Below are 27,828 nucleotides of genomic sequence, written 5' to 3' on the forward strand. Positions count from 1 at the left end.
TGTATGGTCATGGAAGATGCCCGAATTGGTATTCACAAGACTTTAAAGGTTTTGAAATAATTATCCTCGGTGTCTCATTAGTCAGTTTAAATATTTAAGTGACTTTTGAAGGAGCTAATTTATGTGCACACCCTGTTGAGGAAATGGAGGGTAGGAAAACACAAGAGAGGAGACATGCTAGATTCTCTTCTCCTTCTTTGGATTAGGGGGAACCAGAGAAGCCAAGCCACAGGAAAAGTTCTGTGTCTCAAATTCAAGCAATGAATGAGATGGCAGTGTGAAAAGTGTTATCCAAATCTAAAGGAAGGAAGAAAAGACACCAAGAGAGCTCCATCTCCCGATAAAAGCATTGGAATCGACTGGGGAGGAACTTTGAACAACTACAGCTGGCAAACATATTACGATGGAGGAGCTGGCATATATTTTCAACCTTATACTTGAAAATGTAGACTATGAGACAAACCCTCAACTCGAGGAGGACATTTTCTTTCCCCAGTATAAGAAGCCTGCAAGCTTGGCCCTGCAACAAAGGAGACGATCTTCACACAATGGGTAAACACTGATACTGATTGGAGGGCAAATAAATCAGTCCTCCAATTATAAAGTTTCTTTGATTCTAGCTCCCCCAATAGGCAGATCAGACTTTAATATGGGCAACTTTGGAAGCAGTGGATATAAAAGAGGCCAGTGCATATGAGAAATCCTTTGCTACTAATCACCTTGTTCTGAAGACCACTACATATACACCTTATGCTTTGTAGTCTCTTGTATAAGATTTTAATATTTTGTTAGAAGCAGTGCAAGAGGAGGCTGACTGTACAGATTTAATGGTACCAGCAAGCGAAATTTCTTGCTGATGCACCTTCAGATATTATGAGAGCAGCATCACAAGCTTCTGGTGCAGCAGTTCTTGCTTGTCACAATTTATGCTGAGAGAATGGGAAGCAGATTTTCCAGAGAAATCTTCATTCTTCAAATATTGATTGAGGGCAAGAAACTCTTTGGAAGTCAGCTTGACGATATGATCACTACGGGGGATTTTATCAAGAACGGCGTTAAAAATTATCGCCGGATTTGCGGCAGAACACTGCCGCTAAAGCGGAGATAATGGGCTTGATAACATGCCCTTGAGAATTCCAATAGAAGTCCATGTTCTGGTGTGAACATGGGCTTCTATTGGAATTCTCCAGGGCATATTATCAAGCCCATTATCGCCGCTTTAGCAGCAGTTTTCTGCCTTGATAATATGCCCCTAAGTTCCAAAAAAGAGAAGAAGCATGCTCTTCTTTTTAAGAGTTTGCCTTCCAGATTGACCAAATCCTACACCAAGGAGGTTTCCAGGAAGGAGTCTATGACCTACCAGTATTGGAAAATTAGATGTCAGCCCAGAAAATCATATAAGAATCAAGAGGATTCTAATCAGTCAGGGACACTATAAAAGCTCGTTTTACATACATAGTTCAAATCAAAGAACACTTAAAAAAACAATAGATTTAATGGATACTAACCTGCTTCTACCTGCACATTCCTATTAACCCCAAGCATCAGAAATATTGCAGGTTTGCAGTGGGTGAGTGTCAATAGCAGTTTATGGTCCTACCCTTTGGGCTCAGATCATTTACTCATGTATTCACAGAGATATTGTCTCCATTGATGGTCTTACTACACCAACAAGGAAACACCATAATCCCTTTCTAGACAATTCTCTGAGCCCATCACCACCTCTCCAGAAAAACAGAAAAAAACACTCTGGGAACGTTAGCAGTGTTGAAGAGTGACGCTTTCCTTGTAAATGTTGGCAAGGTTCACCTAGTTTCAGCCCAAGATCAGATAATCATCAGGAAAAGCTTCAAAGCAGAAAGTTATTTCCATGTTTATGTTGAAGGCTGAACACGAGCGCAGGGAACATTTTAAAGAGAAACATGCAGCACAGGTTTATTACCTTAACCCACCACTAAGGGAGGGAGGTTTATCCTACCTAGCCAACATAAACAGTGCACAACATAGATTTAAATTGTTAAGATTCCGCACAAATTTGATTCCTCTACTGCTTAGTTATCCTGAAAAATGTATAACTACTCCAATCTAAGCATGTGACAGTGTGATAATATATCACCCAACCTGAACTGCACTTGGTTTTATTCTGCGGGCTCTATGAAAGCAAAAGGAAAGCCCATATGAAACCAATTTTAAAGAAAATGGTCTTTAAGCAGTGTCCGGTAGCACTATTCTTTCTAAAAACATTACCCAGCCCTTTGGTTTGCTACTCTGTAGCAACATTCTTATGGGCCTGCATGAGGAAAAGAAAGGGGGTGACATGTAGCCCACTGAGTTTGATCAGTAATCACAATGTAACCAGATCTGCGATATGAAATGTCCTATCTTTTATAATTTTTAGGCATTCTCATCTTATTCCTGGATTGTGAAGACATATTTGTAATGTTAAAGGATAATATTTTGTAATAATATTTTCTTATTGATGTATTTATATGTGCTTTTATGGTTACATTTAATATAATCAAATAAAGATGATGTTGATGATGATGATGATGATGATGATGATGATGATGATGGTGAGGTTCGGAACATGTTAGAAATTAGATTTCTGGTTGGCTAGGTTATGCACCTAATCTAGGCAGAACCATCACTATAGTCAGGGTTAGGGAGTTACACACCCAAGATGACACCTGCTCATCCCCTTGGTAGCTTGGCACAAGCAGTCAGCTTATCTCAGAGGCAATGTGCAAAGCATTTGCGGAACACACACACCAGTGACACAATGAATACACCAGAAAAGAGACTCCACACAATAGTATATAAAAATATCTCATAAATTGTATATAAACATATAGCCCACAATCACATTACTCATAAATCATTTGCCAGCTAGCCAATTGTTATAACATCATAGGTAGCGCAAAAGATTACTTACTTATAGGTTGCACAAGTCATGAAAACACCATCCCTTTACAGATAAATGCAACCCTTGACATAATACTCATTATCCTGTTAGCACAAGGCATAAAATGGGATGAATAAAAACATCAGGGCATGAAATTCAGCTGCTAGCTCACACATAAAACGCAGCAGAACTACCCACAGCTTACCAATGTCCATATGACCATATGTCACAGAGAAACCGTGACCGCTCTGTACATAAGGCAGGTGTCACCTATTACCATCCACCATAAGCCTTTCAACGTTTATCACTTAACATGAAATACGGTACCAAAGGAACCTGCTGTAAGACTACCACGTAGGCCGCAGGAACATCTGTTATGTTTGTTATGTTATGTTAATTCTTTTTATATAGCGCGCAGCTACCTCAGTGGAGAGGCGTCCCGGCGCTGGTAGCAGTGTCAGTGATGAGGCTGGGGACTAAACCACGGGAAACAGGTAGGTTTTGGTGGCCTTTCGTAAGGACAGCAGGCTATCCAGACGACGAATCTGAGAAGGCAGAGAGTTCCACAGTTTAGCCGCTAGACACCGAACAGACCGTTTCCCGGCTTGGAGGTGCCTCACTCGAGGGACCATAGCCAAATATTGCCCAGCCAAGCGCAACTGGCGGGCAGGTACAAAAGGTACCAACAGATTGGACAGAATCTCAAGGGATTAGATTTTTAAGATTTTGAAAGTCAGACATCAGGTTTTAAATTCAATCCTTTTGGACATAGACAACCACTGTGGACATCAAATAGCCCCCGTCGCGGAGCATCTTTGAGGAAGCCTCAATAGTACTCGGGCACCTGCATTCTGGACCCGCTGTAGGCAAATCAATTTGTTCACCCCTAACAGGGGCGAATTTGCTTAGTCCAGTCTGGACAAAATTTCCACATGGACTATCATCTGGCGGGTGGATGGGTCAAAAAACACCAACAAGGGCCTTCATCCCCGGAGTAGGCCAAAGCAGGTGCCTGCATCCTTCTTAGTGTGCTCCTGAAACCCAAGAGTGGAGTCAAACCTGGACTGGCAGTTTGGGCAGAAATGTTCTTATTGGAGCAACATCAAGACAGATTAGCACAGGCTGGGTACAAACTGAGATGACATGGTTCTTCTCTGGAATCTGGTCCTTGGTCTGGAATAGTGACTCAGAACCATGAAAGTCATCCTTCAACTCCAATAACCTGTTGTCTGAATTTCTTTAAGTCACAATATGTTCGAATGAGCGTTGGTTATGGTCACTTCACTGGGTTCACAAATGTCACAGTTTTTTTCTTTTCAACAAACATACGAAACACTGCTCTTGCATTGTAAACATATTTTGGTGTGTTATTCTTAAATATTTTTGTAATGATGAATAAATATATATTACTCATTTCGGCTGAAGTGAGCAAAAAGTGTTATAATCCTTGGGCTACTTCTTCGCAGCATCAATTAATATTGTAATTAACCAATTAATCAAGGTAGCTGGATTCTACCAAATGCCATACTCAAACTATTTATCTCTGTTTCTGGTTCAATCAACACAAGGTCACAACTTGTGAAGAATGAATCTTTCTTCGAAATGAGTTCCCTGTAAAACAATTATTACTAGCTAAATAGCTAATACCCTGTTCACATGGACGTATAGGTCGCTCTTGTGTTTTTGAAATAATGAGATTAATTTGATCATTCCATCCATCATTTTTTGTATACTGAAAATGATGAAACCACTAGACACACTGGGCCTGATTCAGAAAGGTAAGATACTATTTTAATTAACTAAAACTTTGGAGCAAGTTTACTACATTTGGTATTCACCACCTTTGAGTGTACACTTACTACAAATGTGTAGGTTGCATGCCTTTATCCTCAGTGTAAAGCAATTAGCTCGTCTCTTGAGTGAATGGTGAAGCCCATCAATAAACCCCTCCCTGACCTTCTCTAAACTACTCTTGCTTCTCTCTTATTCCATTCCTTAGTATCAGATCATCTGAACTTAATATATACTACAGTACTTGTTTTACACAGTTACTCTTAAATTATCCATTTATAGTACCATTTTCATTATCTCTAAACTTTCCTAAATGACTGGCATCCTTTAAATTGTTATAATGAACAATGGAAGCATTACTCTAATAGCATTACATTATTGTTTATTGCGAACTTACAATTCCAGGTGTAAATCTATCATGGAGAAGTGTGGCTCAGGGGTTAGAGGCGGCAGACCCGGAAGCTGAGATCGGCCCTGGACCAGGGTTCAATTCCCCGCCTCGACGGGGCTTGGGCTCAATAATTCCACGGACTCGATAATTCTCGCTCCGGTGCCTACTCGACTCACGGGTTCACACTCTGCGACTCTGGGCAATAGCTTGCTTAATCTCCACAACGGCCCCTCGCGGCGGGATGCCTGGCTTTCACCTTGTGGATACCCTGCCGGGGTTATCTCACAGGGGAATACCAGGACGGGTTCCCTAAGCAAGCGCTTAGATGCCTGCGATGTGGGTGGTTTGCGCTATATAAATACTTGTACATTTACATTTGTACATTTACATATGAAGAAGAATATATAGTAGAAATTCAGAAGGGCTTTTACTCTAGTACGGACAGTCCCTTTCTCAACATTTTCCCACCATAAAGTGAGGCCGTAACCACTGAAGGGTAAGAATGACAAACAAGTTGCTTCAGAAAAAATCTGAAAAATGTCGTATTTCACTGTGTATGCTTCCCTGTGGACCCCCTTACTACTGTTAAGACTCAGAACATAAGTCTGTTTTCTAGACTGGAACAGCAACTTTCAAAGCATTGTGTAAATTACATTATTTTTCTATGTTTGCATTACATTAATGCCTGGGTTTTAATTTAAAAATACTACACTCAGAATCTGATGTTTATTATTTATGGCTATGGGCATAATGTTTAAAAGGCATGAGGATTGTGGCCTGATTCAGGGCCTGACCCAAGCCAGGTCTGGCTGCGTACCAGTGGTATATCACCACTACATTACATTGAAAAATGAATCAAGAAATTCAAACAGAGTGAAATAAAATGTTATAGATTTCACCAGAGCAAGAACATTTTCACCCAAGCAATATATATGACCTACTGGGGGTCTTCAGTAGGTAGTTATAGTTAGTGCCATCTTTTCAAAGGATGAGCGTTTTTTGACTACCCTAAGTCTTTGGCGACATTTGACAAATCTTCAAGAAATTGTCCCCAAAACGTGTGCCTGTAATTCTAGTTGCGTATGGAAAGTTTAGGGTGTTCCGTCAAGCGAGGGCCGAGAATAAGGGGGATCAAAAAAAGTGCTATTCCCATGTTAATTTCCATAGGGAATTTAGACATGACTACCCAAACCGCTGAATGGAATGACACCAGAAAGGTGAGTCTTAATCCAGAAAGATCTCTTTTTGTTATTTGGTGTAAATCCATACAGGATTTTTGATCAAATTGAAGAAAATCCAAATTTGTGTATATAGGGATTAGGACCCTCCTCGACTCCATTGCGGAGCTTCGTGAACTCACCCAACAGTAGCAGTGCTGAGATTGGCTAGTCACAAATTGTGTAAGAAGTTGCAGCCACCATTTTCTAAACCTGGACCATGTCACGGGGATACAATTTGATGTGAAAAACTATAGAAGAAGGCAGGGTAGAGGTACCCTGACCCAATTGGGGCATTGTAGGGGTGTCTGAGAGACCACTTATGAGCGTCAGAATGCCCTAAACTGTTCTTTTATTTATGTATGGGAAATTGCTGGCCCATCGTGATGTTGAGTGCGCCCCCCGTGTAGCATTATGGTGTCATGGAGTTGCAAACCTTGCTGGAAATTATATATATATATATATATATATATATATATATATATATATATATATATATATATATATATATATATATATATATATTACCTACTGGCGGTCGCCAGTAGGTATATATAGTTAGGATTTTTTCTCTATGGGATTTTTGAAAATTCTATGTCTAATAACTTTGGCGTTTGTGGACGGAATTGGCTGAAATTTTCAGGAAAATGGAACATTTTGCTTCTGAGCAGCCCCTGACAATTTGGGGGGGTTTCATCAAGGGGGGGCCGAGAAAAAAGGGGGGTCCCAAAACGCATTTTTCCCATGTTAATTTCCATAGGGCGGTTGGCCTCACTTTTAGCTCGAACGGCTGAATGGATTTGCACGAAACTTGGCAAAATTGTAGGGACTGTTAGCCTTATGTGCCTTTGCTAGGTCTCAATATATGTGCTCCAGTGGATTTTGAGTAATTTAGGTTCAAAAAAATATATATATCTGGGCGGAGCCTAACCACACATCTGATCTGATTGGCTGTCAGCACTTCATCCAAGAAGTGTTGGCAGCCATCTTGGGACCAATATACATGATAGCACCTCATTAAAAAGCATTGTAGTTAATAGAGGGTTTTAGGACTTTAGTTACATTATAAATCATTTGTTGATGGTACCATACTCGTTTTAGGAATTGTGGTGGGTTCTAAGGTGATTTTACCATGTGAAAAAACCTTCTGCTGTGATATCATGAATATTGTTTGAAAGAAAACTAATATCTCATGATTTTCCCACAGTGGTTTGGAAGGGGATCTATAAGCTAAACTGAAAGCATATTTTCTGTAAATTCACATTATCTTTCTCAGTCATGTGAAAATGAAGTCTGACATTCTCAGTAAAACATGTACATCCAACAAGGACAGAGACTGTCAGTTGATTCCTTTGTGTTCTACTGCAGCCTCCTAGAGTGTTCTAAAGAACAACTAGAGCGCTAACAGTCCTACTTATTACAAAGGTATGGCACACCTGAAGCCATCTTGATTGGAATAAAGTGGTAACTCTTAAAACATTTATTTAAAAAGAAACAACATGAGGGGGTATATTTTGCCATAGAAAGTATGATTAGTGCTGCAGAATGAAAAATTAGGGCACATTTTGAGTGACTTCTCAAATCCTTTTCTATTTCATTAAAACATTCTGACATGCAGTCTCCCAAAATGGCCACCAGAGACAAAAGAGCCCAAATGTAGCCCAAATATCACCCAGATGTAGCCCAAGTATAGCCCAATGACAGAATGTCCCAGAGTGTTCTAAAGAACAACTAGAGCGCTAACAGTCCTACTTATTACAAAGGTATGGCACACCTGAAGCCATCTTGATTGGAATAAAGTGGTAACTCTTAAAACATTTAATTTAAAAAGAAACAACATGAGGGGGTATATTTTGCCATAGAAAGTATGATTAGTGCTGCAGAATGAAAAATTAGGGCACATTTTGAGTGACTTCTCAAATCCTTTTCTATTTCATTAAAACATTCTGACATGCAGTCTCCCAAAATGGCCACCAGAGACAAAAGAGCCCAAATGTAGCCCAAATATCACCCAGATGTAGCCCAAGTATAGCCCAATGACAGAATGTCCCAGAGTGTTCTAAAGAACAACTAGAGCGCTAACAGTCCTACTTATTACAAAGGTATAGCACACCTGGAGCCATCGTGATGGGAATAAAGTGGTAACTCTTAAGACATTTAATTTAAAAAGGAACAAAATGAGGGGGTATATTATGCAATAGAAGGTATTATTAGTGCTGCAGAAAGAAAAATTAGAGCACATTTTGAGTGACTTTTCAAATCCTCTTCTATTTCATTAAAAAATTCTGACATGCAGTCTCCCAAAATGGCCACCAGAGACAAAAGAGCCCAAATGTAGCCCAAATATCACCCAGATGTAGCCCAAGTATAGCCCAATGACAGAATGTCCCAGAGTGTTCTAAAGAACAACTAGAGCGCTAACAGTCCTACTTATTACAAAGGTATGGCACACCTGAAGCCATCTTGATTGGAATAAAGTGGTAACTCTTAAAACATTTAATTTAAAAAGGAACAAAATGAGGGGGTATATTTTGCCATATGAATTATGATTAGTGCTGCAGAAAGAAAAATTAGGGCACATTTTGAGTGACTTCTCAAACCCTCTTCAATTTCATTAAAAAATTCTGACATAGTCTCGCAAGATGGCCACCAGAGACAAAAGAGCCTAAATGTAGCCCAAATATCACCCAGATGTACCCCAAGTATAGCCCAATGACAGAATGTCCCAGAGTGTTCTAAAGAACAACTAGAGCGCTAACAGTCTTACTTATGACAAAAGTATGGCACACCAGAAGCCATCTTGATTGGAATGAAGTGGTAAGTCTGAAGACACTCAATTTAAAAAGGAACAACATGAGGGGGTTAATTTTGCCATAGAAAGTATGATTAGTGCTTCAGAAAGAAAAATTAGGGATCATTTTGAGTGACTTCTCAAATCCTCTTCTATTTCATTAAAAAAATTCTGACATGCAGACTGAAACATGCACTTTGAATACCAGCAGCAGACGTCCCTGGTGAGCAGTAGCTTTACTACAGTGATCTAATGTGCAACTAGAGTGCTAACATTCAGAATTTATGGCAAATGTGTGACACATCTGAATGCCTTCTTGATGGAACCAAAGTAAACAAGCATTGAAAATGCAATAGATCTCGCCCTCGTTTAAGTTAAAGCCATTCTGTTTGTAATGAGGTGGCTTTTTAGCTTTGCTTTTATTAGTGTTTTTTCAACTTTCATGTAAATAACGCACTGTTTTCACCAAATCGACTTTGACCAATCACACCCTTCCCTTCGGCCAACAAATCCCAAAAATTCGGCACACCTGCCGATCCACTCTCCCTACAGCTCACCCAAGCCCCGTCCCTCTAGCGCAACTGGAACACCCCAAATTCGCCTTCTCCATGCGCACCAAAAACTCCCATTGAATAACATGACAATTCGCTACTCCGCACAAAAATTGCTCTTTAAAGCACTTCCACTGCTCCGATCCGCTTCAAACTTGGCTGGAAACTAGTTCCAGCGATTCCCTAACATCTCACCAAAAATCAGCCCAATCCATCCACTGGAACGGGGACGAATTTCAACCCGAATACGCGCCCCCCACAAACACAAAAAAAGCCATAAAACGGCCAAATCTCGACCAAAAACCGCCAAAATCCCTCAAAACCTTGCCAACACCAATACGCACGAAACTGAACCGGCCCCTCAGCCCTAGGCTCCGGGAACCCTACTTAATTGACCCAAAAGCCCTAAAAAAGCAACATAATACACACGAAAACGCCCTAACAACCCTAAAATGCATATAAGTATATGTATGCATGCATTTATGTTTGTATTTATATAGATATACAGATGATATATGTTTATATATGTATGTATATATATATATTCACTGAAAAAACCATAGGCTATAGACCATATATAGTTAGGAATTAGCATTTACAAAACCTTGAAAATTCACTGAAAAAACCATAGGTTATAGACCATATATAGTTAGGAATTAGCATTTACAAAACCTTGAAAATTCACTGAAAAAACCATAGGTTATAGACCATATATAGTTAGGAATTCGCATTTACAAAACCTTATTTTACTCACACAAAACCATTGAAATTCCATATATAGTTAGTTGCACTAACTATATATCGCGCACCCGCAATCCACTGCTGATGATGTCACATATTACATCATTCATGACATGGTCAGTGACATCACTGATGACATCACTGATGACATCTCAAATGACATCACTGATGACATCACTGATGACAACATCCAGTGACTGTATGTTTCTGTAAAGTTAAAATATGTCTTACATATTGAAGAATGAGTGGATGTATAAGTGTCTGGATGAAGGATTTAGTAGGTGCATGACTGACTGTATGAGTGAGTGATTAAATGTGTCTCACTGAGTGCATGGGTTAGTGACTAAACTGTCTTAATTTGTGCATCATTATGTCTGTTGTTCTGTAAACTGTTGCATGTGTTGATAAGTAGCTATATGAGTAACTATATGGGTTATTGATTGGTTGCCCAAGTATTTGTATGGGAGACTGAGTGTGTGTGTGGGTGGCTGGGAGGTGTATGACTCTGTGCATAGATGTGTGAGCAGTTGATTCACTAGATGTATGGTTTCAAAAGTGCATGTGGAAACAGCTGTATGGGCGGTTGACTGTGTGCATGAGTGTATTGGTGAGTGAATGGATATCTCAGTGCTACATGTCAAAGTAAGTACATATGTAAAACACAGTACATGTGAGAGTTGACATATATAAATAACTGTGCATAAGAGCCAGTGAATGTGTGAGTGGCTGTATGGATCATTGTGAACTTGTATCAGGGATTGTATAAGAGAGTTAATATGTGTTAGTATATGTTTGAATAAGTAAAGTTTGTATAACTGTATAGTTGAGGAAATGGAGGTGTGATTGATTCTTTGATTGACTGACTAGGTGTGTGAGTAACTCCATGGATGAGTGACAGTCTGTGAGTGTCTGTTTACACTGATTGTATCTAAGGTTATATTAGAGTCTGAAGAGGTTCATCGTATTATCACATGAATGATATCATCAGTGATGTGATCAGTAATGTCAAATGAGATGTCATCAGTGATGTCATCAGTGATGTCATTTGAGATGTCATCAGTGATGTCATTTGAGATGTCATCAGTGATGTCATCAGTGATGTCACTGACCATGTCATGAATGATGTAATATGTGACATCATCAGCAGTGGATTGCGGGTGCGCGATATATAGTTAGTGCAACTAACTATATATGGAATTTCAATGGTTTTGTGTGAGTAAAATAAGGTTTTGTAAATGCGAATTCCTAACTATATATGGTCTATAACCTATGGTTTTTTCAGTGAATTTTCAAGGTTTTGTAAATGCTAATTCCTAACTATATATGGTCTATAACCTATGGTTTTTTCAGTGAATATATATATATATATATATATATATATATATATATATATATATATATATATATATATATATATATATATATATATATATATATATATATAAATATATATATATATATATATATATATATATACTAACAGCCCGCCCCAGCGTTGCCTGGGCAGAAGGGGGCTGGGGCAGCATTTCAGGCTTGCGTGCACTCATGTCTCCCACCCGTTCCTCCGCCCGTCCCTCTGTGCGCACCGCGGCTCTTGCCTGCTTCACTTACCTCACCAGCCGCTCCTCCCTGCACTGCTGATTTCACTGCTCCACTGCTCCTCCGCTTCTTGCTGCTCCTCACCGCTTGACCACCGCTCGCCGCTCCTCCCCGTGCTCATGTCCTCCGCTCTTCCGGTTGCTCCTGAACACCGCTCCTCCCCACGCTCCCGATGTCATCACGCAGACGTCGCGGCCAGCGCTACTTGCAAGGCACTACTTTATTTTTATTTCAACATTTTTTAAACAACGTATATTTTTTTACTTTTTATATAGCCTATGTCCTTCTGCTTGCCCTGAGGTTTTCAAATAGGTCTTGGGTGTTTGGGTTGGTGGTGTACTTTTCGAGTTTACCTGGCTCAAAGGACACAGTTCTCTCCTTATAATAGTAGTATATATATATATATATATATATATATATATATATATATACACTCACACACTCACTCACTTACTAATGCATGCACTCACAGATCCACTAAGACACTTACTCACCTACTCAGAGTCCTACTCATACTCTCACACACAACTCACAGACCCCCCTCATAAGCTCACACACCCACTCATAGACACACTCAGATACTCATGCAACCAATCAGAAATCTACTCAGGCACTCATGCACCTTCTCATTGACTTATTCAGAAACTCATGCACCCACTCAGAGACCAACTCACCCACTCATAGGCCCACTCACAAACTCACAGATTCACTCACAGATTCACTGAGACACTCATGTACTCACTCACACACCTATTCAGACACTCATGCATCCAATCACAGACTCACTCAGACAATCATGCACCCACTGACAGACTCACTCAGACAGTCATTTATCCACTCAAAGACCTACTCACAGACTCATGTAACCACTCACTGACCCACTCAGATACTGATGCACTCACTCACAGATCCACTCAGATACTTACACACCCAGTCATAGACCCAGTATGATACTGACAAACCCTCTCACAGACCTACTCAGATACTCATGCATCCAGTCACAGACCCACTTAAAGACTGACACATCTACTTAAAGACCCTCTCAAACAGGCGTGTCCCACTCACAGACCCACTGAAACACTCAACCAGTCACATACCTACCCAGATATTGACACACCCACTCATATATGCACTCAGTTACTCATACACCCACTCACAAACCCACTCAGACACTCATGCATCCACTCACACATCTACTCAAACACCAACACACCCAATTACAGACAACCTCAGACACTCACAAACCCACTGACAGACCAACTCAGAGACTCATGCACTCACTCACACACCTATTCAAAGACTCATGTACCCACTCACCGACCAACTCACATACTGATGCACTCATTCACAGATCCACTCAGGCACTTATGCGCCCAGTTATAGACACAGTCAAATACTGACATACCAACTCAATGACACATGCAGACCCACTTAGAGACTGATGCACCCACTCACAGACCAACTGAAACACTCACACATCCAGTCACAGACCTACTCATTGATTTATGAACCCACTCACTAATGCACTCAGACAATCATGCACCCATTCACAGACCCACTAAGACAGTCGCATATTCACTCACACACCCAGTAAGACTCATGCACCAACTCAGAGACTGACTCAGATACTCATACACCCACTCAGATAATCATTCACACACTCATTTACCCCCTGAGACTCATCCATCTGCTCACAGACCCTCTCAGTCACTAATGCACCAACTCAATGACCTATTGAGAGACTCATGCACCCACTCACAGGCCCACTCAGATACTCATGCACTCTTTCACAGACCCATTCAGACAATCACATAGCAACTCACAGACCAACTAAGACACACATACACCCTATCATAGTCCCACTCAGACACCCACTCACAGATCTACTCAGGCGTACATGCACCCACTTATAAACCCACTTAGAGACTCATGCACCCACTCACTGACTCAGTCAGACACTGATGCACTCACTCACAGATCCACTCGGACACGTATGCACCCAGTCATAGAAACAGTCGGATTCTGATACGCCCACTAACAGACCCACTCAGACACTCATGTATCCAGTCACAGACCCACTTAAAGACTGACACATCGACTTACAGACCCACTCAAACACTCATGCACCCACTCAAAGACTAACTAAACACTCATGCCTCCAGTCACAGACTCAGATATTGACACACCCACTCACATATGAACTCAGAGACTCATGTACCCACTCAAAGTTCCAAGATCCACTCAGAGACTCATACTTCTACTCACACACCCACTCAGAGACTCATATGCCTACTCACAGACCCACTCAGACACTCATGTTCCCATTCACAGACCCACTCAGAGACTCATACATCCATTCGCACACACATTCAAAGACTCATGCACCCACTCACAGGGCCACTCAGAGGCTGATGCACCCCGCTGCAGAACCACTCTGACACTCATGTTCCCATTCACCGATCAACTCAGAGATTCATGCACCCACTAACGGACCCTATCAGAGACTCACACATCAACTGACTGACATACCCAGACACTTTTGTTCCGAGAGACCCACTCAGAGACTCACTCACCCATTCAGCGATACACTCAGACATGCACCCACTCACTCACCCACTCAGAAACTCATCCATCCACTCACAAACCCTCCCAGACTCTCATGTAACCACTCACAGTCAAATTCAGATAATCATGCACCCACTCACAGACCCACCCAAACACTCATGCACCCACTCACAGATCCACTCACTGACACTTGCAGTCACAAATCCACTCAGATACTGATGTAACCAATCATACAGCCACTCAGACAATCACCTACTTAACGATTGATGCACCCACTTACAGACCCACTGAAAAACTCATGCACCCACACACAGGCCAACTGAAATACTCACACATCTAGTCACAGACCTATTCAGGTATTGATGCACATATTCATGTATGCACTTAGACACTCATACACCCACTCAGAGACTCACTCAGACCCTCACGTACTCAGTAAGAGACAAATGCACCCACTCAGAGACCCACTCAGATACTCATACACCCACTCAAAAATCCACTCAGATAAGCATTCACCTGCTTACTCACCCACACAAAGACTCATCCACCCACTCACAGACCCTCTCAGACACTAATGCACCCACTCACTGACCCACGGAGAGACCCATAAACCCTCTTGCAGGCCCAATCAGACACTTGTGCACACTCTCACAGACCCACTCAGCTACTCATGCACCCACTCACAGACCTACTAAGACACTCACACACCCACTCATAGTCCCACTCAGATGCTCACACACCCACTCACAGATGCACACAGGCATGCATTCACAAACTCATAGAGCCACACAGAGACTCATGCGCCCACTCACTAACCCACCGAGACACTGATGCACTCACTCACAGATCCACTCAGAACACATATGCACCCAGTCATAGAAACAGTCAGATACTGATATACCCACTCACGGACCCACTCAGACCCTCATGCACTCAGTCACAGACCGACTTAAAGACTGACACATCTACTTACAGACCCATTCAAACACTCATGCACCCACTCACATACCAACTGAAACACTCATGCTTTTAGTCACAGACCTAGTCAGATATTGACACACTCACTCACATATGCACTCAGAGACTCATACACCCACTCAGAGACTCACTTTCAATCATACATCCACTCTGAGACTCATGTGCCCAATCACAGACCCACTCGGAGTCTCATGTTCCAATTTACAGACCCACTCAAAGATTCACACTTCCATTCACACACCCAGTCAAAGACTCATGCACCCACTCACAGACCCACTCTGACACTCATGTTCTCATTCACAGATCCACGCAGAGACTCATGCACCCACTAACAGACCCAATTAGAGACTCACGCACCCACTGACTGACATACTCAGACAATTACTCACCTGCTCAGAGACCCATTCAAAGACTCACATACCCAGTCATAGATCCACTCAGACATGTACACACTTACCCACCCACTCAAAAACTCATCCATCCACTCACTGATGCAGAGACTCAGGTACCCACTCACAGATCCATTCAGGCAATCATGTGCCCACTCACAGACCCATTAAGACACTCATGCAACCAATCACAGATCCAATCAATGACACATGCATTCACAAATCTACTCAGATACTGATGCAACCACTCATACACCCATTCAGACACTCATACACTAAGTCACAGATCCACTTAGAGACTGATGCACCTACTTACAGACCCACTGAAACACTCATGCACCCACTCACAGACCCACTGAAACACTCACACATCCAGCCACAGACCTACTCAGGTATGGATGCACCCACTCGCATATGCACTCAGACACTTGAATACACACTCACAGACCCACTCAGACACTCACATACCCACTCACACACCCAGTAGGAGAATCATGTACCGACTCAGAGACCCACTCAGGTACTCATACACCCACACACAAACCTACTCCGAAAAGCATTCACCCACTCACTTACATACTCAAAGACTCATCCATCCACTTACAGACCCTCTCAGACACTCATGTACCCACTCACTGACCCACTGAGAGCCTCACACACCCACTCACAGGCCTGGTCAGACACTCATGCACCCTTTCACAGACCCACTCAGACACTTCATGCACCTACTCACAGAGCTACTAAGACACTCATGCATCCACTCATAGTCCCACTCAGACGCTCACACACCCACTCACACCCATTCAGACACGTATGCACCCAGTCATCGAAACAGTCAGATACTGAACCACCCACTCACAGACCCACTCCGACCCTCATGCACCCAGTCACAAGCCCACTTAAAGAGTTAAACGTCTACTTAATAGACCCATTCAAACACTCATGCACCCACTCACAGAACAACTTAAACACTGCATCTAGTCACAGACCTAATCAGATATTGACACACCCACTCACATATGCACTCAGAAACTCATGCACCCACTCACAGATCTACTCACAGACTCACTTCCAATCACACACCCACTCAGAGACTCATGTGCCCACTCACAGAAACACTTGGAGTCTCATGTTCCAATTCACAGAACCACTCAGAGACTAACACATCCATTCACACACCCACTCTAAGACTCATGCATCCATTCACAGGGCCACTTAGAGACTCATGCACCCATGAACAGACCCAATCAGAGACGCACACACCCACTGATTTGCAGACTCAGACACTTACTCGCTTGCTCAGAGACCCATTCAGGGACTCACACACCCTCTCAGACACTCATGTACTCACCTACAGACCCATTCAGGCAATCATGTGCCCACTCACAGACCCACCAAGATACTCATGCACCCACTCACAGATCCACTCACTGACACATGCAGTCTCAAATCTACTCAGATACTGATGCAACCACTCATACACCCAGTCAGATACTCATACACTAAGTCACTTAGAGACTAATATCACATATAGATGTGAAATCCTATTAGTTTTATGATAAATGCATTAACAGACTCCCATGTGTCGAAGTTGCATGGGGGCCACGCTAGACATTGGGATGGAGTGTCGTATCCACCCACAGCGAGTACTAGATTGGGCTTCTTATGAGGAGGCTAAGGAAGGGTTGAAAAATTGAGCATTCAGAAATAGAGTAACAAAAGGAAAAAATAAAGGGAAACTTATGGTTTGCTAAATACATCAGTGTAACTGGAAAAAGAGTGGGAAAATTGCCATTACTGGTTCTTTCATACTGAGAGTGCTACTTTTCATTTTGGCTGAAAAGAAATTTCATTTAAAAGTTTGTTTAAATTGGAGAACAACTAAGGAATTTCACATGTATGTTAATAATGGGCCACATTTATAATGAGTTTGTATATGTATATATAATTATATATATACATATATATATTACCTACTGGCGGTCACCAGTAGGTATATATAGTTAGGACCAAGTTTCCGTAGGAAATCCACAACATTCTATTGGGAATAACTTTGGCGCTGGTTGATGAATCTCCGCGATTTTCTCAAAGAAGATGGCCCGTTGCGCTCCGCTCCTTCCCTGAAAGTTTGGGGGGGATTTGTCAAGCGGGGGCAGAGAAAAAAGGTGGGTCCCAAAACGTGGTTTCCCCATGTTAATTTCCATTGGACGTTTAGTCGCGGCTACAGCCCGAACCGCTGAATGGAATTACACCAAACTTGGCAAAATGGTAGGGACTGGTACGCAGTCGGGCCTTTTCCATAATTGGTGAAAATCGCTCAAGTGGTTTTTATGAAAATTAACTTTAAAAAAATATATATATCTATATGCGCGCTTTGAGCGCTTTGGGTACGCGTACCGGTAAGCGCACCCGGCGCGCCACGGAAGTGCGCTAGCGGAAAGCTGATTGGCTCTCGGGTGTCTGTGAACATTCCAAACAGTCCAGAGAGTCCCTCATCTTGTGTCTCGGTAGAACCGAGACACAAGAGGAGAAAAACAAAAGGGGAAAACTTTAAAAGGGGGCAGGGTAGAGACCCCCTCACCCCCTAGGTTTTCTCAGGGAGGCCTAGGAGGACCCCGAAGGGCAAAAAGCTATTATTTTTTTTAATTTTATTTCGCGGAGTAGGCTCAGGGCGTGTTTACATGTACGCGTACATGTGCGTTTAGCAGTACGCGTACCCTGAGCGAACCATGCAATTTTCCATAGGACATGTAGCCCTTCTCAGGGGGTCCCAGAAGAACCCCAAGGGCCAGCAAAAAAAAAAGATTAAAAAACGCGTACTTCTGGGACCTCCTGAGAAGGGCTAGGGGGTGAGGGGGTCTCTACCCTGCCCCATTTTTGCGTTTTCCACTCTTGTTTTGGGTTCTCTTATGCCTCAGTTCTCCTGAAAAACAAGATGGTGACCAACGCTTCTTGGTTTAGACAGTTTGGAATGTTGACAGACGACTGCCAGCCAATCAGGAGTGTGCGCAGACCTTTCCGAGCATGGGCTGCATTGATTGGCTGTGAACACTCCAAACCAGGAAGTTTGGGCAGCCATCTTGTGCTCGGTACACCGAGGCACAAAAGAAGCAGAAAAACAAACGTGTAGAATGCAGAAAGGGGGCAGGGTAGAAACACCCTCACCCCCTAGGGCTGCTCAGGTGGTCCCACAAGGATATTAACATATTTAAACGTTATCCGCTAATAGAATTAGCATTTAGAAAAACTTTGAAAATTATTTTTAAAAAACATAGGTTTCACGCCTGATATAGGTAGGAATAAGCATTTAAAAAACCTTGCAAATTCACTGAAAAAACATAGGTTTCACACCTGATATAGGTCGGAATTAGCATTTAAAAAACCTTGCAAATTCACTGAAAAAACATAGGTTTCACGCCTGATATAGGTAGGAATTAGCATTTAAAAAACCTTGCGATTTCACTGAAAAAACCATAGGTTTCACGCCTGATATAGGTAGGAATTAGCATTTAAAAAATCTTGCAAATTCACTGAAAACACCATAGGTTTCAGGCCTTATATAGTTAGGAATTAGCATTTGAAAAACCTTGCAAATTCACTGAAAAAACCATAGGTTTCAGGCCTTATATAGTTAGGAATTAGCATATAATAAACCTTTGAAATTCACTGAAAAAATCATAAGTTTCAGGCCTTTAAATAGTTAGGAATTAGCATTAAAAAAACATTGAAATTGCTCCTATATAGTTAGTTGTACTAACTATATTTCGCACACCCGCAATCCACTGCTGATGATGTCACATATTACATCATTCATGACATGGTCAGTGACATCACTGATGACATCTCAAATGACATCAATGATGACATCACTGATGACATCATCCACGTGACAATCACATACACCTTTTCATACACTAGTAAAATCTTTCATCACTCTTTGTAAAATAAAAAGTATCATATTTGAATCCATTCACACAGCAATACAAGTATTTAAAAACCCACTCATTGATTCCTAGATGTATACACACATCTAATCACTTACCTGTAGATTCACTGATACATGCTGTCAATGAACAATAGAGCACTATCAAAAATACTTATACACCTATACCGACATTACACACCAGCACACAACCTATTCACATATGAAGTTATCCTACTCACTTATGCAAACAATGGATCATACTTACATACTTACTTAGCTACACACTTATACAAACACCACTTCATCTATTCATTTAGATAGTAAGTCATATTTAGTATATTATAAAATCATTATTACAAGTATACAGTTATCCATACAGTCACTCACACAATCATTGAGTCTTATGTATACTTATTTATATACAACAATTGACACATACACTGCCTTTTATTTTTCTAGTTTGTTGGACATATACCATTGAGAAATATATTTGCTCATCACCACACCCATAAAGATATTCATTCACCCAAACAACTGTTAGAATTTTAACTTCATATATCTACTGAATCAACACATCTTTGGGCAGTCACACACCCTCTACCGAACCACACACACATTCACTCTCCCATACAAATACTCAGTTAACTAATCAATAACTTACATAAACTTTCACATAGCTACTTACCAACTGGAGAACCAGTTTACACAACAAATTACAAAGTGATACAGCTATTCACACAGTTTAGTCACTATCCACTATATTTAGTGAGACATTATAAATTGTTAAAGTCCAAATATTTATTTTTATATATCTATTCATACTTAATTGCAAATTGCTATATATATAATGCATATTTAAATATCAAAGCAAACCACATTCACTGGATGATGTCATCAGTGATGTCATCATTGATGTCATTTGAGATGTCATCAGTGATGTCACTGACCATGTCATGAATGATGTAATATGTGACATCATCAGCAGTGGATTGCGGGTGCGCAAAATATAGTTAGTACAACTAACTATATAGGAGCAATTTCAATGTTTTTTTAAATGCTAATTCCTAACTATATAGTGCCTGAAACCTATGTTTTTTTCTGTGAATTTCAAAGGTTTTTATATGCTAATTCCTAACTATATAGGGCGTGAAACCTATGGTTTTTTCAGTGAATTTGCAAGGTTTTTTAAATGCTAATTCCTAACAATATAGGGCCCGAAACCTATGGTGTGTGGAAATACGAAATAATTTGCAGGGCTCGCCACCCAGCCCGAGCCCCCATCGTAATGAGGTTGAGTCAAGGCGGCGTTTCAGCGCTTGCGGAACCAAAATGATTTAATATATATATATATATATTCCAACGATGTTTAAATCCCCGAGGGGAAAAAAACCAATGGTCACACCTGAAAACTTTGTTTCTGCTCCTTTAATGGTGAAAAAACAGCGGCTTGTGGCATAATCCCGACATGTTTCGTTCCAGCATGGAACTTCTTCAAAGGTAAGCCTGGCTCTGAGCACAACCAGCGTCCGGTGTTTTAAAATCATTTCGTTTGCCCCAATGGCATTCTTTCATGGAATCACTTCCGTTTTTGAAATGGCTTGTGGGACTTGTGGTTGCGCTTTTTACCGTTTATTTTGTGTCATAGTTCGATTTCTTTTGCTTGTTTTTCCTTGTTATTTAGTGTCTCTCCACTGTTCTTTATCCATGTTGTCCTTGGGTTTTGAGACATCTGCCCGAACCTATGATGCAAAAGAAACAGTTTTTAATTAAAACCCTCCAGTGGGTAGAGCATTGTGCTGTTGATTTTTCCAGCGCATGTTTGCACTGTGTATATGTCCCAGTCCTTTTGTTTCCCCATCCGATTTATTTTCAGTTTGTTTTCCGTTTCATTCATGTGTCTGTCCATGGCGTTATTTTTCCCATGTTGATTTGGAGTTTCAAGACACTTTGCTCGGATCCATGATTCAAAAGGCTGGCGCTTTCATCATTTGGCAGAACGTTTTCCCGGGTCAGTCCACGTTTAGAACTGACTCACAAACCAATACCGAGATCCAGTCCTCGGCGGCACCAATCCCCCTATATTCGGTTGTACCGAGTCAAACAGCAAGGTTCTGGGCGGGAGATATGAGGCGCTCTTGTGGTGGTGTGAGACCTTCGGCAGAACCACGCCGATACAAATTCCAACGATGTTTAAATCCCTGAGGGAAAAAAAAAACAATGGTCACACCTGAAAACTTTGTTTCTGCTCCTTTAATGGTGAAAAAACAGCGGCTTGTGGCATAATCCCGACATGTTTCGTTCCAGCATGGAACTTCTTCAAAGGTAAGCCTGGCTCTGAGCACAACCAGCGTCCGGTGTTTTAAAATCATTTCGTTTGCCCCAATGGCATTCTTTCATGGAATCACTTCCGTTTTTGAAATGGCTTGTGGGACTTGTGGTTGCGCTTTTTACCGTTTATTTTGTGTCATAGTTCGATATCGTTTGCTTGTTTTTCCTTGTTATTTAGTGTCTCTCCACTGTTCTTTAACCATGTTGTCCTTGGGTTTTGAGACATCTGCTCGAACCTATGATGCAAAAGAAACAGGATGATGTCATCAGTGATGTCATCATTGATGTCATTTGGGATGTCATCAGTGATGTCACTGACCATGTCATGAATGATGTAATATGTGACATCATCAGCAGTGGATTGCGGGTGTGCAAAATATAGTTAGTACAACTAACTATATAGGAGCAATTTCAATGTTTTTTTTAAATGCTAATTCCTAACTATATAGTGCCTGAAACCTATGGTTTTTTCTGTGAATTTCAAATGTTTTTATATGCTAATTCCTAACTATATAGGGCGTGAAACCTATGGTTTTTTCAGTGAATTTGCAAGGTTTTTTTAAATGCTAATTCCTAACAATATAGGGCCCGAAACCTATGGTGTGTGGAAATACGAAATAATTTGCAGGGCTCGCCACCCAGCCCGAGCCCCCATCGTAATGAGGTTGAGTCAAGGCGGCGTTTGCGGAACCAAAATGATTTTATATATTGAGAGCACCACCATCTCGTAGCTCAGTCGTGGCCATTCCACGAGCAATCATGGCAGCCGCTCCCCACCAGAAGCCTGCGGGAGTCGGGGGCCCCCAAGACTTTTGTAGAATCTTCAAGGCTGAGGGGACGCTTTTGAGAATGGGGCCTAAGCCCTAGCAGACAAGCGTCCGAGTTCCAAGGTGTCCCAGGGCCATTTTAGTGGACCACGCCCAAATCTGAAGAGCCGGCCGCCATTTTGAGAGTCCTGTGGCAGCCACCTATCGCTGCATCGCAAGAGCGGGAGCAACTCAACTACATGGTGAGCGAGACGCTGTAGTCGCAAGAGCGGGCGGTAAACAGCTGAATGGCGGAAGAGGCACAGTGTAGCAAAAGCGGGTGGAATGGCAACTGAAACGGTAAAGGGGCGCCCCACTACAGCGTGTCTTCAGGTCAAACGGATTGTGGGACAAGGTCCAGTATGGAAGAGTCATCAAAAGGCAAAAAGTTCCGCCGGACCCCGGGAGCCGGCCGCCTATGTCGGGGGCGATCTTAGGCCACACCAGGGCAACACGACTTGGGGAGGGGGCAGGAGCCAAGCGCCCCCTCCCAGTCAGCGCCACCACACCGTATGTTGAAAATCTGAAGCCATCGTTCTACAAACTCTCAACCAGCCTTGGATGGAAAAATCTTGAAGAATGTACAAACTGAAAACCAGTTTTTGTCTGCATAGCATCAGCAGCAACGCTTGCTATCAGAGTGCATGAGTTTCATGCTCGATCGATTGAGCTAGCCGGATCAGGCAACAAAAAGTATAAAATAGTTATGTAAATAGTTATTTAATAAAATGTTTTACCCTGTTACTTTGCTGGTGTGTTGTATATATTTATAATATTTGCATAGAGTTTATCGTTATTTTGGGCGGGGTGGGTGGCGGAGCTGAGCTGTCTTGCAGCCATCATGGTGTGGAGCTCAGTTCATCTCACTAGTTTCGTATTTCTCATGAAGGGTTGTTCCTAATGTTTCTATTTTAGTGAGGTCAAAAAGAGATCCCATTAGTGGCCTACTGATTTTGCTCGATTACTTTTGTTTTTTTACACGATTTTTCACTATCTGCAAAGACTAAACAGAGTATTGCGACTCTGTGCTTGTTTGTAAATAGAGAATGAACCAAAGAGAATCAATTCTAAAACAGTAAATGCTTGGATAACAATCAATCAAATGGAGAGACAAGCAGGCACGACGGATTACAACGGGGGCAAAGGCCTGCGTTAACTACCCTTCACTATCTGCAAAGAGAGAGTACTACTAAGAGAAAAGAGGGGGGGGCAGCGTTCAAAGCACATCAGCGTGCATAAACACGAAAATGTTTTTACCTATCACGTACTTCACATTTGACAGCTTTTGATATTTGCTATTAAAAAACCATTGAAATTCACTGAAAAAACCATAGGTTATAGACCATATATAGTTAGGAATTAGCATTTACAAAACCTTGAAAATTCACTGAAAAGACCATAGGTTTTAGGCCATATATAGTTAGGGATTAGCATTTACAAAACCTTAATTTACTCGCACAAAACCATAGAAATTCTCATATATAGTTAGATGCAATAACTATATATCGCGCACCCGCAACCCACTGCTGATGATGTCACATATTACATCATTCATGACATGGTCAGTGACATCACTGATGACATCACTGATGACATCTCAAATGACATCACTGATGATATCTCAAATGACATTACTGATGACATCACTGATGACATCTCAATTGACATCACTGATCACATCACTGATGACATCTCATTTGACATCAATAATCACGTCACTGATGATATAATTGATGTGATAATACAATGTACCTCCTCACACTCTAAAATAACCTCTGTTACACCCAGTGTTAAATACAGAGTTTCATTTTTTGAACCATTGACACACCAATACCAGTTACTACATACGCACTCACTGATTCCTACGTCTACACACACATTCACTCATTCACCCATACAATCACTCATACATACAGTCACTCATTATTACAACACTATCATATGCACTCATACACCTATGCAGACACTCAAACACTGCCACTCATCCATAGAGTTACTCACACACCTAGTCAGTCCTGTAAATAATCAATCACACTTCGATTTCCTCATCTATACAGTTAAACACAGAACACCTTATTTATTCAAACATATACTAACACATACTTACTCTCTTATACAATTACTGATACAAGTACACATTGATGTGCACAGAGTCACACACCTCCCAGCCAGCCACACACACACTCAGTCTTCCATACAAATACTTGGGCAACCAATCAATAACCCATATTGCCACTCATATAGCTACTGATCAAACGATGCAGCAGTTTGCACAACAACAGACATATTGATGCACACTTTCAGACAGTTTAGTCACTAATCCATGCATTCAGTAAGACACATTTATTCACTCACTCAGTCAGTCACGCACCTACTAAATCCTTCATCCAGACACTTATACATCCACTCATTCTTCAATATGTAAGACATATTTTAATTTTACAGAAAGATACAGTCACTGGATGTTGTCATCAGTGATGTCATTTGAGATGTCATCAGTGATGTCATCAGTGATGTCACTGACCATGTCATGAATGATGTAATATGTGACATCATCAGCAGTGGGTTGCGGGTGCGCGATATATAGTTATTGCATCTAACTATATATGCGAATTTCTATGGTTTTGTGCGAGTAAATTAAGGTTTTGTAAATGCTAATCCCTAACTATATATGGCCTAAAACCTATGGTTTTTTCAGTGAATATATATATATATATATATATCATCAATGATAGTATAGACGATGTTATGAGTGTTGTAATATGTGGGGTAATTAGCAGTGCATGATCAGGGCGTGAGTTATAGTTACCTTAAGGCACGAGTTAGAGCTACTTGAGATAACTCTAACTATAACTGCTGAATTTCTATGCTTTTGTGTGGGCAAAATGTGAACCTTATTATAACATGAATTTACTGTTTTTTTAGCATTAAGTAATATTGTATTACCATACTTTAATCCAACCTGCAACCAACCCCCTGCATTCAGCCTACCCCATATCGCCTTTGTCGTATACTGTGGTCAGGCCCTGCAACCAACTCCACACTGCACATCAGCCATGTGTATCGGGATGTTGGCCACAGAGCCTGGCCTCCAGCCAGGCCCTGTGGCCAACCCCCCCAAATGCAGACAATCCATGAAAGAGGCATGCAGCCCCACTCCTAGGCCCAATTATGGTCCCGGGGATCCAATCCCACAGAAAATGCCACATTTTTAGGGGAGAGTGGTACGTGAACCCCTCCCTGGGCTGTATTCGGCCCTGGGGACGGTATCCCCTAGGACCCATATTTAAATTACGGGGAAGAGGGGCAAAGCAGCTCCTTCTTTGGGTTGATTTGTAGCCCCAGGTATCCCATCTCCCAGGTCTCAGCCGTTTTGGGGAAGGGGGCGCACATCACCCTCTTTGGCCAATATGGGTCTCAGAGACCCCATCACCTGGGACTAGGCATTTATTATTTGGGGGGCCACATGGCCCCCCTCCCCAAGTAATTTCTGCTCCCAGTACACCATCTCCCGGGGGCCCAGACAATATGATTGGGTAAGGGGCATGCAGCCCCCTTTGCTGGGCTAGTATTGCCCCGATGACCCCATCTCCACGGGGAGGGAGCGTGCAGCCCTTCTCCCCAGGTCAATATTGGCCCTAGGGACACCATCTCCTCGGCCTGGCCATTAAAAAAAGGACAGAGGGGGCATACAGCAAATTGGCCAGAGGACCCAATCCCATAGGGCCCAGCTAATCAGTTAGGGGGACAGGGGTGCAAGACCCAGCTCTTCGAGGACGCAGCCAATAATGAGTGGGTGCCCTGGCGTCCACCCAGGACATGGACTTCAACATTGCTGGGAGCCTCCAGGGGGATCTAGCATTGCTCCTGTCCACAAGGAACAGCTAAAAATGTTGCTCCCTGCCAGCCTGAAGGGAAACATATAAAAAGTCCGCTCCCAGCGGGCAGGAGCATTTTTTATGCTAGTGCCTACTGGGAGCGGACTTACTGTTTGCTCTTGGTTTGCTGGAGCTTCGAATTGCTCCTGCCAAGTGAGCCAGTGAGGGCGGAGAAACAGCTATGTGTTGGGGGTGGACACTCCAGGGGCATAGCTGAGCCTACACTGGGGGATGTGGTCCCCAGTGCCATTAATAGCTGCCAGAGAGGGCTGCATGGCAACCCTTGCTTTTTCATTGTATGCTGGGCCCTGGGCGTTGGGGTCCCCAGGGCCGAAGAAGGCCCGTGAGGGGGGCTGCGTGACCCTCTTCCCCATTATCACTTTCGGCGTGTCCCCGGGTTTGGTGGTCCACTGGGCCATAATCAGCCTGGGGAGGGGACCCAAGAGAGCTCCCTCCCATCTGTTTTCAGTATCATGGCATATACAGTATATATGCATATTGGAATATGCTATTTATTACCCCTATTGACCATAGATATCCCCGGACAGTCCGGGATTTTCATGTTCAGCCCCAGTATTCAGACAGTTAAAATTAACCGAATTAATATCCCGGTTTTGGGGAGGGGGTCTGTGAGCATGCACGTTAAATTTGAAATAGAGTGCATACTTACATTTCCTAGGAACCTCTCCTGCAGTGGCGGCTCCTCCACTAAGGCGGAGAAGCATTGTCTCACTGCCCAAAATAAAAAATAGAATGATAATACTGTAACGTTATTATCATTTTATTTTTCCTATTGTAGTCAGCGGTGAGGCGGGGCTGTTCAGAGCAGGGGGAGAAGTGATTTGCATTCCCTAAGTTCTCATGACTGTTTGGCCGGCCCTTCTCGGCCAGCTAAATAGTCATGTGTGCTTTTCATGTTCACCACCAGGCTGCATTACACAGCCTGGTGAGGAACATAACCATACTCCCAATTCAC

Source organism: Lissotriton vulgaris, chromosome 12 (genome assembly GCF_964263255.1).
Source record: "Lissotriton vulgaris chromosome 12, aLisVul1.2, whole genome shotgun sequence".
NCBI lineage: Eukaryota > Metazoa > Chordata > Amphibia > Caudata > Salamandridae > Lissotriton > Lissotriton vulgaris.